The sequence below is a fragment of the Eublepharis macularius genome, chromosome 6, assembly GCF_028583425.1.
Source record: "Eublepharis macularius isolate TG4126 chromosome 6, MPM_Emac_v1.0, whole genome shotgun sequence".
Taxonomy (NCBI): domain Eukaryota; kingdom Metazoa; phylum Chordata; class Lepidosauria; order Squamata; family Eublepharidae; genus Eublepharis; species Eublepharis macularius.
Window position 1 is genome coordinate 109,957,706 of NC_072795.1, and position 11,988 is coordinate 109,969,693.

Below are 11,988 nucleotides of genomic sequence, written 5' to 3' on the forward strand. Positions count from 1 at the left end.
CCCAGCTGAAGCAATTTGGCTATATGCTTGTTCCTAGTGGAGTGCTTAGATAAGTATTATTGCGTAAAAGTTAAGGCTTGAGCCTTTGAAGATAGGTTGCAGTGCTATCCTAAGAGAGTTACACCTTTCGCAAGCCATTGACTTCGATGGACTTCGAAGGGTATCATTCCACTCAGTTGGACACTGTTAGAATTGCAACCTAAAATAAAATTTAGATGTTGATATATAGTTCACAAAGTGTATTTTTCTCTGCAGGCAATGGCAGTTTTACAGACAGAGTTTATTTGGAAGTAGACACCTTGCATTGCTGCAAAGACCTATGCTTCTGTGCTAAGCGTTGCCCTCCTGCGTTCAGTGAGTCCTCAACAGGCAGTCCAAACACTGAGATCTTAATATAATATTTAGCTGGCTGGGCATAGTGGTTAGAGTGTTAGATTAGATCCTAGAACAACCATGTTCAAATTTCTGTTCTACCGTGGAATAACAACAACATTTGATTTATATACCACCCTTCAGGACAACTTAAACACCCACTCAGAGTGGTTTACAAACTATGTTATTGTTATCCCCGTAACAATCACCCTATGAGGTGGGTGGGGCTGAGAGAGCTCCTAGAAGCTGTGACTGACCCAAGGTCACTCAGTTGGCTACAAGTGGAAGAGTGGGGAATCAAACTCAGCTCTCCAGATTAGAGTCCCACTGCTCTTACGCACGACACCAAACTGGCTCAATGGGTGGCTTTGGGTGACACTCTTTGGCCCACCCTACTTCACAGGGTTGTTGTGAAGATAAAATGAAGGGGCAAATGAAATGATAAGCCACTTTGGATCCCCACAATGATTGATTGATTTTGATTTGATTGATTGATTTAATTTGTAGTCCACTCTCCCCATGCATAGGCTCAGAGTGGATAACATCAATATTAAAATTTACATTAAAAATAACATTAAAATCATAGTCATTAGACATACAATTCAGTCATAAAATAACTCTGGATGGCAGCCCTAATTTACCCAGCCCATTCATTAAGAACATTCATTAAATTGTAAAGTCTGAAATCCTTAGGGTTCCTGTAATTTTTTTAACAATAAAGGGAAAAGATTTTAGCAGCAAATGGCAAGATATAACTGAACTGTGTATAGCCTTTGGGGCAAGGTTTGTAATATAAGTGAATTCTCACACTCTTTCATGCACAGTGTATTCTTTGGAATTTTTTGTTTTAGTTCCTTTCTTATTATTGTTTGACTTTGTTTTATGGTCAGTTGTAACTCCGTCTGTTGTGACCATCCTGAATTCATCATTATAAAGTTGATTTTTAAAGAATTGCTCAAGCTATGCAAGTTTGTTAAGTGAGTCAAACTATCTTGATATGCTGTGAAAAGAATTAATGCCAGTGGCACTGAATCCTTGGATTGTATTTTCAGTGAAAATAAATAATGGCTATAGTTGGGAGTCTGAAGTCAAGGAGAGGAAAAGTAAAACAATGGTGACCCCCCCCCCATCCCTTCTCATTTGCACTGTGGGCTTTGTTAAGCCTGCTGAATTCCACTACTCTGGCAATGTGAAAACTCTGGCTCACTGTTCCCTGGCTCTATCAATCTGAACCAACCTCATGTAGCCTGATTTCACACTTTACAATTGTACACTTGGGAAATGCAGCTGGTTGCCACACCTGGATCTACGTATTTCATGATGGATGTGTTTCCCATAGTCAAAACAAGAATATTTTTTTTGTTAATTTGGTGTGCACCTAAAAATATGGGAGCACCTTTAAGACTAACCAACTTTATTGTAGCATAAGCTTTCGAGGACCACGGTTCTCTTTGTCAGATACATGAAGGGTATGAAGAAACTGGCCAGAGTTTCTTCATACCCTTTGTGCATCAGATGAAGAGAGCTGTGGTTCTCGAAAGCTTATGCTACAATAAAGTTGGTTAGTCTTAAAGGTGTGACAGGACTCTCTACTATTTTGCAACTACAGACTAACACGGCTGACTCCTCTGGATCTAAAAATATGGGAGAGTTCTTCAAAAACTGAAACTGTCATGAGATTTGTCACGCATCAAAGTTGGATAAATGGGTCAAAGTGTGTTTAGTGTTAGGGTTTAAAAGGTTTTAAATGACAAGGTATTCTTTATGGACAGTCTCAAGAAAACAGCATGGGCATGAGAACTGAGAGTTTGGGAGGTGGAGCCCAAATTAAAGAGAGTGTGTGTGTCCTTCTGTCTGGCTCTTTCCTGTTTTTTGCAACGCCTAGGAATTCCGTTCTCTGACTGGTGCTTCAGGGGCAGGACTGGTTGCAGAAGGCCTGCTACTTATTGAATGGTGGTACCAGTTTTGGCCCTGGTGGTGAAGATTCCCTTCTTATCTGTGAATGGCACTTTTACACAATACAAGAGCTTCAAAATCAGGGCTGCAAGGATTGGTATTTATCCTTTATGCATCTGACAAAGAGAACAGTGGCTCTCAAAAGCTTATGCTACAGTAAAGGTTAGTCTTAAAGTGCTACTGGATTCTTTACTATCTTGCAACTACAGACTAACGCGGCTGACTCCTCTGGATCTATTTATATAGGGATTACATAGTGGATGATTATAAGCAGGAAATTGTTATTCCTTTTTAACTGATTTCTAAATGGACAGAATGGAATGAGGGTTTTAAAAAATCTTTTGCAACACCTGTAGGTACTGAATACCACATCTAGGGCCTTAATTGCGTGCATATAGAGCAAAAAGGTATGCTGTTTGCATGTGCTTAATAATCTACTGAGATGTGCACTTTCTTACAATTGCTTTATTGTATGAGTATCAAATTTGCGGAATTTTGCACTTCTGAAGCAAAGTAAAATGGTTAAAATAGTGACCTTGGGCCAGTCACATATTCTTAAGCTTAATCTACCATGCTCTACACCTAATCTACCTCACAAGGTTGTGAAACTAAAATGAAAGAGAGAAGAACCATTCCCTGTTAGGAAGAAAGGGATGGTATAAATGAAATACAAATAAACACAAAGGAAACTGTTAAATAAATTGTTATGTAGGCCACAGAAACCTAATTAAAGGATTCCATGTTTGAGCTGTTAGCAGAGTCTAATCATGTGGCATAGGAAGTGTGATTATAGGTGGTTGTGAACTGGTTCTGCTGGTTGGTGTGTGTGCAGGAATGAAAATAATAAATCATACACTTGGTTTATATTTAGAAAAGCAATAAGAGTTCTTTATTGTAGGAAAATCAAAAAGTCCAGTAGCACCTTTAAGACTAACCAACTTTATTGTCAGATGCATCTGACAAAGAGAATTGTGATTCTCGAAAGCTTATGCTACAATAAAGTTGGTTAGTCTTAAAGGTGCTACTGGACTCTTTTTAATTCTGCTACTACAGACTAACACAGCTAACTCCTCTGCTTTATTGTAGGGACTCCATACTTTAATAGGAAAGGAGAGACAGATCCTAACTACCTATCTATCCTAAGGATGGACATGGATGGCTGGACAAGGCCTGCATCCATGCTACCAAATGGAGGGAGAAGGAGATAGATGGTGCCTGGAACAATGCCAGGAAGAGAAGAAGTGAGAGGGAGGAAGTCAGGAGGAGGAAATCCTGAGAACAGCAATCTACATATCAAAGGACAGTCAGAGCAGTAAACAGTAAACAGAGTGCCCTGACTTCTCTCTCTTTCTAACTCTTTGGTTTGTCCCCCTCAGAAACCGGAGGAAAGGGACAGCGTTAAATCCTCCTTTTCCAACAAAACTTCGCCTGAAGCAGCCTGACAGGGAGGCTGATCATTGGTCTATCTAGCTCGCTATTTTGAAGCAGCAGCAGCTCTCCAAGGTCTCCGGCAGAGAAAGGCCTTTCACAGCATCTGCAGCTTGAAATCCTTGAACTGGAGATGTCTTGGATGGAGTCCAGGACTTCTCTTGTTCACAAGATGTGCCAGAACCTCTGCACTTGGCTTGGAACTCTAACAAGCGATGTTTTAATTTTATTCTCAAATTGCGTTAATAATTGTCCAAAATATACTGAGTGATAAGAGTTTTATTATAGCAGATTTAAAGTATAAAGTAAGTGGGCAGGAAAGGATTGTTTTGAATTATGCCATGTATTTGACTGCAAGAGGGTTCCTCCTTGCACTGAAAGACGAGGCATTTTGCATCAGTACCTGTCCCGATGCAGACTCGCACAGGCAGCAGGCAAGGGAAAACTCCCAAGTTGTCAGAGCAGGATAAATCACAGTTTCAGATGTGAGGGCGATCTGGCTGCGACATCTGTCAGAACAGAATAAATCAGAGTTCCAAGGCACCAATTAGGCAACACAGCTTCTAGTCCAAAGGGGTATTCCAGAAACAAGTCCACAATGACAGGCCAAGGTCAGAGACAAGAGAATCGGTTCCAAACACAGCAGCAAGGTCAATAATAATCAGACATGCTGCTTCCACACAGCCACTCCTTTCTCTGCTGCTTTTAAGCCTCACACTGCTCAGCCACCTGTGCTGCATCATGCACCTGCCAGCTGTCTCAGTCCTGCTCCTGCAAGCACTCATCACTGTTGATGCTGGGCCGGTGCTGTGCTGCTAGCCTGGCACTGTGCCTTCAGGCTTGGAGGGCTCTCCTAGCCCTCCTCTGATGGCGCACCCGAGGCTCTGGTGATGAAGGGGGAGAGCTGGCCTGCACCTGGCTCTCTGTTGCCAGCCCAGGGCTGGGAAGCTGAGGGACCGATGTGCTGGGACCTGGCTGTGGATCTATGTCTGAGCCTTCATAGCCTGCCTCCTCCTGCAGTGCCTCTGCCGCTGGCTGTGGATCTGGGTCAGGTTTGCCAGCTGCCTCTTCCTCAGAAGAGTCCTCTGAGTCTCTCTGCTCTGCTGGGCTGGGTTGGTCCATGACAATACCTTAGAAATTACAGTCTGATGCTGCATTCAAGGGCATATGAAAGAGATGCTCTTTGCAATTCTACTTGGTGAGCCAGCAGAGGGAAGTGGTGTGCCATGGTTCTCAGTTTCATTAACTGCATTTTTCAGTGGCAGGGGAGCTGTGAACATTTATGTTATGCCACTGAATTCCTAGAAAGTCAATCATCTTGGTTTTAGAGCAGGCGGTATATCTGTATTGTTTTCCTGTTAGAGAATGTAAATACAAGTCTTACTTACTTTTGACTTCTCAAATCAGAAGGAAACAAAGTTTTATGCACATATAGGCTGCTGCTGCTATGATGCATACACTAACAATCCTTGTGTAATAAAAAGCAGCAGCAACGCTATTTGCATTGCTTGTCCTTTACAAAAAGTTTGATACTCTCCTGGAGACTTGGTGAGATTCTTCAGCCCTACAGGCGTTAACTAGCTTAGCATGGTTTCTGTCCTTATCTTCATTTCAACTGAAGCATACGTAATTACATCTTGTCATGTATTTTGTGACCCTCAGACCTTGTGGTTTACAATTCTTTATGACCTCATATATAAATGTGTCCCAAAGTGAGAACTGAGCTTCTGCATCTGATGAAGTACACTGGAGGCCAGGAATAGTATGCTAGAATATATTTTTTTAAATGCTACGGTTGTTTCAACTGGATATATTCATTCCACTGTTTACACCACAGTGTTTTAAAAGCTGCTTAATGCCCAGCTCTATTTATTTACTTGAGAAAAATATGGCTTTGGTTGATCTCCATCTCCCAACAATGGTCTAAGAAGTTAATTTAATAAAATTGTATATACAGAAATGATTTTTTTAATTGTCCAAATCAGCATTCAGCAGCAGCAATGAAATGGATGATGTAATTAGATCAGGGCATAAGAAATATATGTTTGGAAAGGAGTAAAAATCTAATGGAAGCCAATCAATAACAACAAAGAGTTCTGGGTTCTGAAGGGAGGCAAAGCACTATGACTTTGAATTCTATCCTTAGCAGCTGTCTTCCATTGAATGCTGGGAATGGTGTTCACGTAGGCAAAATCCACTTTGTTGCCTAGTTTGACCTAGCCTATGCCAGCTGACCAAAAAATCACACACTCAGTGCATCCAAGATTGACTGAACATCTTGCTTACCACCAGGCCCCGTAATCACCAAAAGAGATGTATGCTGTGCCCCTTGCCAGCACCTTGAGATGCATAGATGGGTAGAGTGGTATACAGGGCTGATAGAGGTCTACACAAAACACTATCCAACTGAGGTCTATCCAAAACACTTAAATAGGGGGAGAGGCCAACAGCCAGTGAGTAATAGCCCACCGTTCCTATGGCTATACGTAGAGGTTGAGTGGGCTGGACAGGATTAGGAGGTACGAAAATACTTCCTAGCCTTTACAGTTCTGTTTTCGAGATCTGGAAAACAGCTCATAACGACAGGCTCATGCTATTATTCCAGCCTACATCCTGTTCTTAAAAAAAAATGCCTTCTTGAATTTTGCGTTTAATCGCTCCTGCATTCATTGTACATTCCAAATGTAGCATTTGTTTGAAAACAAAGAGTTTTTAATTGGAAGCCATTCTGTAGGAATAACCTACTTATTTAACCTCCTTATTAAAAAAATTAAAACAATACTGAATGAATGTATTTTTACTTGAACTGGTGCGTTCAAGTGCTGTGTTCATACCTGGTAAGGGAGCTAGACTTGTTGACCTACTTTACCACTTAGCTATCCCAAAATATTGCTCAGATAACTATTTTTGTAATATGTTTTACACCCCCATCCTATGCAAGTTTGTTTATTGAAGGGTAAGTCTCGCTGAGTTCAAATGGGACTTATTCCTGAGTGATCATTGCATCAGATTGCTGGCAGAGTCCGTTTATATAACCAGATAACTTTGAATATTTATGCACTTCCTGCTCTGTAATTAAGTCAACAACAGGTCAGTTTCATCAGGGGCAACTTCTGTTGCTGCTGGATGAGAATGGCAAACACAGACTTGTCTTCTAGGACTTGCAGTTCATTCACTCTAAGTTTATTGTGCCACGTCTCCAGACTGGAAATTTCTATTTTAGAAATCATGCAGTTAGGAATAGGGTCACAGGGAACGCTGTCCAGAGAAGGAGAGCCGTGTCTATGTAATACTGGAATTCAAGAGAGTTTATTACTTAATTACGCACTGAAGTCCATCTGGGATCAGATACACCTAACTAACTTCAAGATTGTGCCCAGAGTTAATACCTCTGTCTGTCTCCTTCAGGCTAGAAAACGCCTTCATAGTATTGTGAAATGAGTTTTGTTTCCCCATTTCTATGAGGCTGAATTTCTATGGCTAGGAGAAGGAGATAATTGTTTCTTTCTGACATCCAAAATGTCATCCCATGATTTGATCTGGATCCATGCCTTAGATGGCAGTTTCAGTTGGCTGCCCTAGACTAGCCCATTCACTCATTAAGCTAAGCTAGTTAACCCTGGTAATGGGTTGAGGTGTCTCAAGTTTGTTTATGATAGTTAACACTCACAGACTGGGTGTCCACACAGGGATTTTTCCCTGCAGGAAGCTGCTAAATTAAACAGGAGAGTCTACATGATATCATTTTCATTCTGAGGACTTTTCCCTTTAAACCTGATCTGCAAAAAAAATTCCTTTCATCCTGTTCTAAGGGTGGCTGTGGGCAAAGCATCCACTGGATGCTCCAACCTGCACCCACTATGAGTAGTGGGAGGAGTAGGGAGATTGAGCTAAGCCCCTTATGGCCTTTATATCTGCCGATACTGAATCACCTTTCCCAATACCAGGAAAACTGAATCCAGACAGTAAGGCATCACAATAATTGTGAAATTGGAAGGTCTCCAAAACCACTTGAATGTTGGAAATAATCAACGAATTCTCAATGTAGCCAGATCTGTGGATATTTAAATCCATAGACTGGAGCCATGAACAAAGAAGGCATATTTTTCTACAAACTCAAGAAAGCCCCAGGTTTTCAGAAAAATCTGAAATGGGGGGGTGGGGGACACAAATGTTGGGAGGTTAAAAAGAACCCAAAATAATACAAATGTTACCTACTCTTTTAAGAAACAGATGCCTTCTGCAGTGGATGTTACTAGGCAACCACAACAGTATTGCCAGTTGAAGCCTTGGTTTCTGTCAGTAAAAGGCAGGAGGAGGGCGCTTTCCAGGGCTGTTTTGGCCATTGAAGCCTTATCTGGGCCAAGACTGGCAGCAACTGCTGGTCAACTTGATATCATGTAATTTCCAAGACTCACCCCGGCCCAGTTACTTATTACTGTTCAACAGCAGCCACCACATGAAAGCCAATGTGCTGTAGTGGTTAGAGTTTCAGACTAGGATCTGGAAGACCCAGGCTCAAATTCCCACTCTGCCATGAAATCTTGCTGGGGCCACTCACCTGGGCCAGTCACACCCTCCTAGCCCAACCTACCTCACAGGGTTGTTGTGAACAGGACCGGCACGTCCATAGAGGAAGGTCCGGCAGCTGCCTCAAGCACTGAGGCACCAGAGGGGGTGCCAGAGGCGGGGCATGCGCTGCGGAGCTGGCGGCGGCAGCTCTGGAGGGCTGGGAAGCCACCCGTGTGCTGCCCTGGCCACCTACCACACCTGGCCCGCAGCTGCTGCAGCCTCCCAGCCCTCCTGGTCAGCTGCCCCAAGCTGCCGCCGCCGCCACCACCAGCACGCGCTCCTGACTAGAGATGGGCACGAACAGGGAAAAAACCCGAACATGATGTTTGTTGTTTGTCACCACCCACGAACAGGGACTCACGAACAACCACAAACATGGCCCTGTTCACGAACATGTTCATGGTTGGCTGTTTGTAGGGGCAAGCAGGCTCTCCTCCAGCCATCATCCAAGTCTAGATCCCTACTTCACCACTCCCAGAAACCTTACCTGAGCAGGCAGCAGGAAAGGTACCAATAATAAATAATAGCTTGGCCCCAGAGCCTGGCAGCAGCCCTGGAACTTGAAGGGGTAGATCCCTATCCCACCGCACACAAAGAAAATTCAAGCACTCTATCAAAATGCCAACAGCAACTGTCTCTCCACTGTTTGCAAAGTCAGAGCTGGGAGCCCCCCTGCTCTTTGCTCCCTTGTAACAATAACCCTGGGAAGTGCACATTGGAATTCATGAGAGAAGAAAGAAGAACTGGCTCCAGTCTTTTGTTAAGCTGATTTAGGGATCAGAGGATAGGCATGCAAACAAATAAGCAGAGTACATGTGGTGTCTCTTTGGCCAGAGCTTAGCTAGAACTTCCAAGCTTGTCCAGGATAAAGTATTAGTGTAGATCTGTATAAGGATTTTGAAAGTGCTGCAGTTGGCAACCCAGTTCTTTACGCGGGGAGATGATTCAGCTAACATGTACTTCAGATGCTCCTTGAAGGGAAACGGAGGGGACAGCATGGCTCTTGAACCTGATTTCCTTGGTCTCAGCATTTGCTGATAACAGGTCCTCAAAATAACAGCTGGGGGGCAGGAACGCACAGGCACTCCCTTATCGGCTGTGTTCAGGTCAAATGGATATGAAAACTGTTTAAACAGCAATATGTGAATCTTCAGGAGATATGCAGAGGAATTCACAGAACATATGAAAATGACACCTCTGCTTTTATGTTTTTCATGAACAGACCTGAAAGTTGTACCTATTAGAAAACCGCAAGCTCCAGCAAGACTATTAAAAGATACCATCTTAGTCTGATCTGCCTGGGTCCTGCAGAAACAGAGAGTTGCACAGAAGCAGCCAAGCCGGCCTTGCTGTGAGCCAGAGCAAGAACCCTGATTTTTGTGTGCCATTCAAGGGAAGCTGGGGGGGGAAGGTCCTATTTGATTTTCTCCCAAAGGGCTTTCAGGTGGCCCTGGCAACAGCACCGTGGAAACGTCTTCCAGAGTACAAACACGGCTTAGATGCAGAAACGATTTCTGTGCTTTTGCTCTCTCTTGGAACATGTGAAAATAACAGTAAAGTGAAGGTGGCTCTGAGCACGTGCTGAGAGCATTTTGCTCTCTATTGTATAGTCACACTTCATTTGTTTAGGAAATTAATATGCCCTTTCGACAGAGACACGCTTGAATTGGTTCACAAAGTAAAAAAATACAATAAAATCACAAAACAACAACATAAGAATTATCAATAACAAACCATTAAAAGGCCAGGGGCATAAAACAGGATTGCCCTGACCTGGCAATCAGTGGTGGGACATACTGGGCAAGGGCTTGCTAGTGGCATAATGAGGTTACTGGCGAAGTGCCTGGAAGAGCTGTCAGCACATTGCCAGGAAACAATGGAGATGTTCTATCCGTCCCCAAATGCTAGAGTGTCCCATGACAATGTGCTGATGTCACTTCCAGGTACACGGAATGATGTCAGTGTTGGATTTCCCCCACAGTTTCCCACCCATTTCCCCCCACCAACCGAGAGATGGCAGGAAGCACTTTTTTGGTGGCAGGGGATGCCTTGCCCCCCGTGGGAGGATGGCAGCTCTGGCATAAAAACAGCATAAAACAATATTCAGCATCTAAAAATTGTACTCCTAAAACAGTCTGTAAGCTGGGAGAAGACTATAAAAACAACCTGGGTGGCTACCCGAGAAAGGGCCTTCTCAGAGTCTTTCTACACAAGATACCTTACACAGGGATGCTCAAGTGTAGGGAGAAGCAATATTAGTGGGGAAGCGTAGTTTTAAAAGACAGAGCCGGCAGAGATCACTCCTCAGAGGGTTATTACAGTAAAACTGTTCTGTTATTTGAATAAAACATTTGGAATCAATTAACCTCTCAGCACGGGTTCTGCAGTGGGCATTGGTAAGGGAAGAAATGAGAGAGACAACACAACAGAGTTGGGTGAAATATTTTCATGTATTTATCCATTTAAAACATTTTATGCCACCTTTCCACTCTACTTAGGGTCTGCAAGGTGGTGAACAATAACAAACTTAAAATAAAGACATTTATATAAAATGATTAAAAATATTTTAAAAACATAAAAACACATACACAGAAAGGAGGGTCAGAGAATAAACACAAAACAAGAAAAGTATTCTCCCGCTGACAGAAGACAATTTTGTATTATGTATTATGTATGTATATGTTTGTTTATAGTTCATCTTCCTCAATGAAACTCAAGGTGGATTACACACAGTGCAAGTCAATATGATATAGGGAGACAGATGACTCTCCATGGGGAAGAATTTCCATAATTGTGGTGCCACAACTGAGAAGGCCCTTTCTCAGGTTTCCACTAGTGTTGCCAACTCTGGTTTGGGAAATTCCTGGAAATTTGGGGGGTGGAACTTGGGGAGGGAGGGTTTAGGGAGGGGAGGGACTTCACTGGGGCATAATGCCATGGAGGCCATTTTCTCCAGGGGAAGCAATCTCTGTAGCCTGGAGAGCAATCTAGGGCTCACCTGCTGGCTGGCAACCGTAATTGCCACCCACTTTGCTTCAGATGGCAAGAGTACCTGAAGTCGAGCTTCTGAGGGTGACTGCAGTGTTTGAGGAGGGTCATATAGGAGTAGATAGTCCTTAAGATATAAGCAGTCACAATTGTATTAATCATGCAGAAGATTTGGCATAGGAGGATAGGGATTTATGCCTTTTCTTGCCCAGCCTGACTTTTGGGAGATAGTTTATACTATCACAGTAAGATTGCCAGGCTGCATGCAGCTGGTAACTACTGGTGAAGGCAAAGACTGGCACACTGACATCATGCTGGCATGCTGACTTTACTTCTGGCAAAAACTGGAAACGACATCATCTAAGATTTGTAAAAAAAAAACAACTCTGTAGTTTTCTCCAGAAGTGATATTGCTCATTGGCACAATGCTGGTGTATGTTTTCCAATTTGCCACCATTTTTCCCCACTGGCCTTTCAGGTACCAGCAGACAAAATTGAGTTTTGTTGGGAGATCTCCTATAGCAGGAGACCTGGCAAGCCTATATCCCAGCCAACATCTGAGAATACCTGAGAGGCATGATCAGAGTTGGCTTTTTTTTTAATGGACCACAGGACACATGGTATCTCCCTAGGGCCTGCCATGACACCCCCCACACACACACACATTGCAGC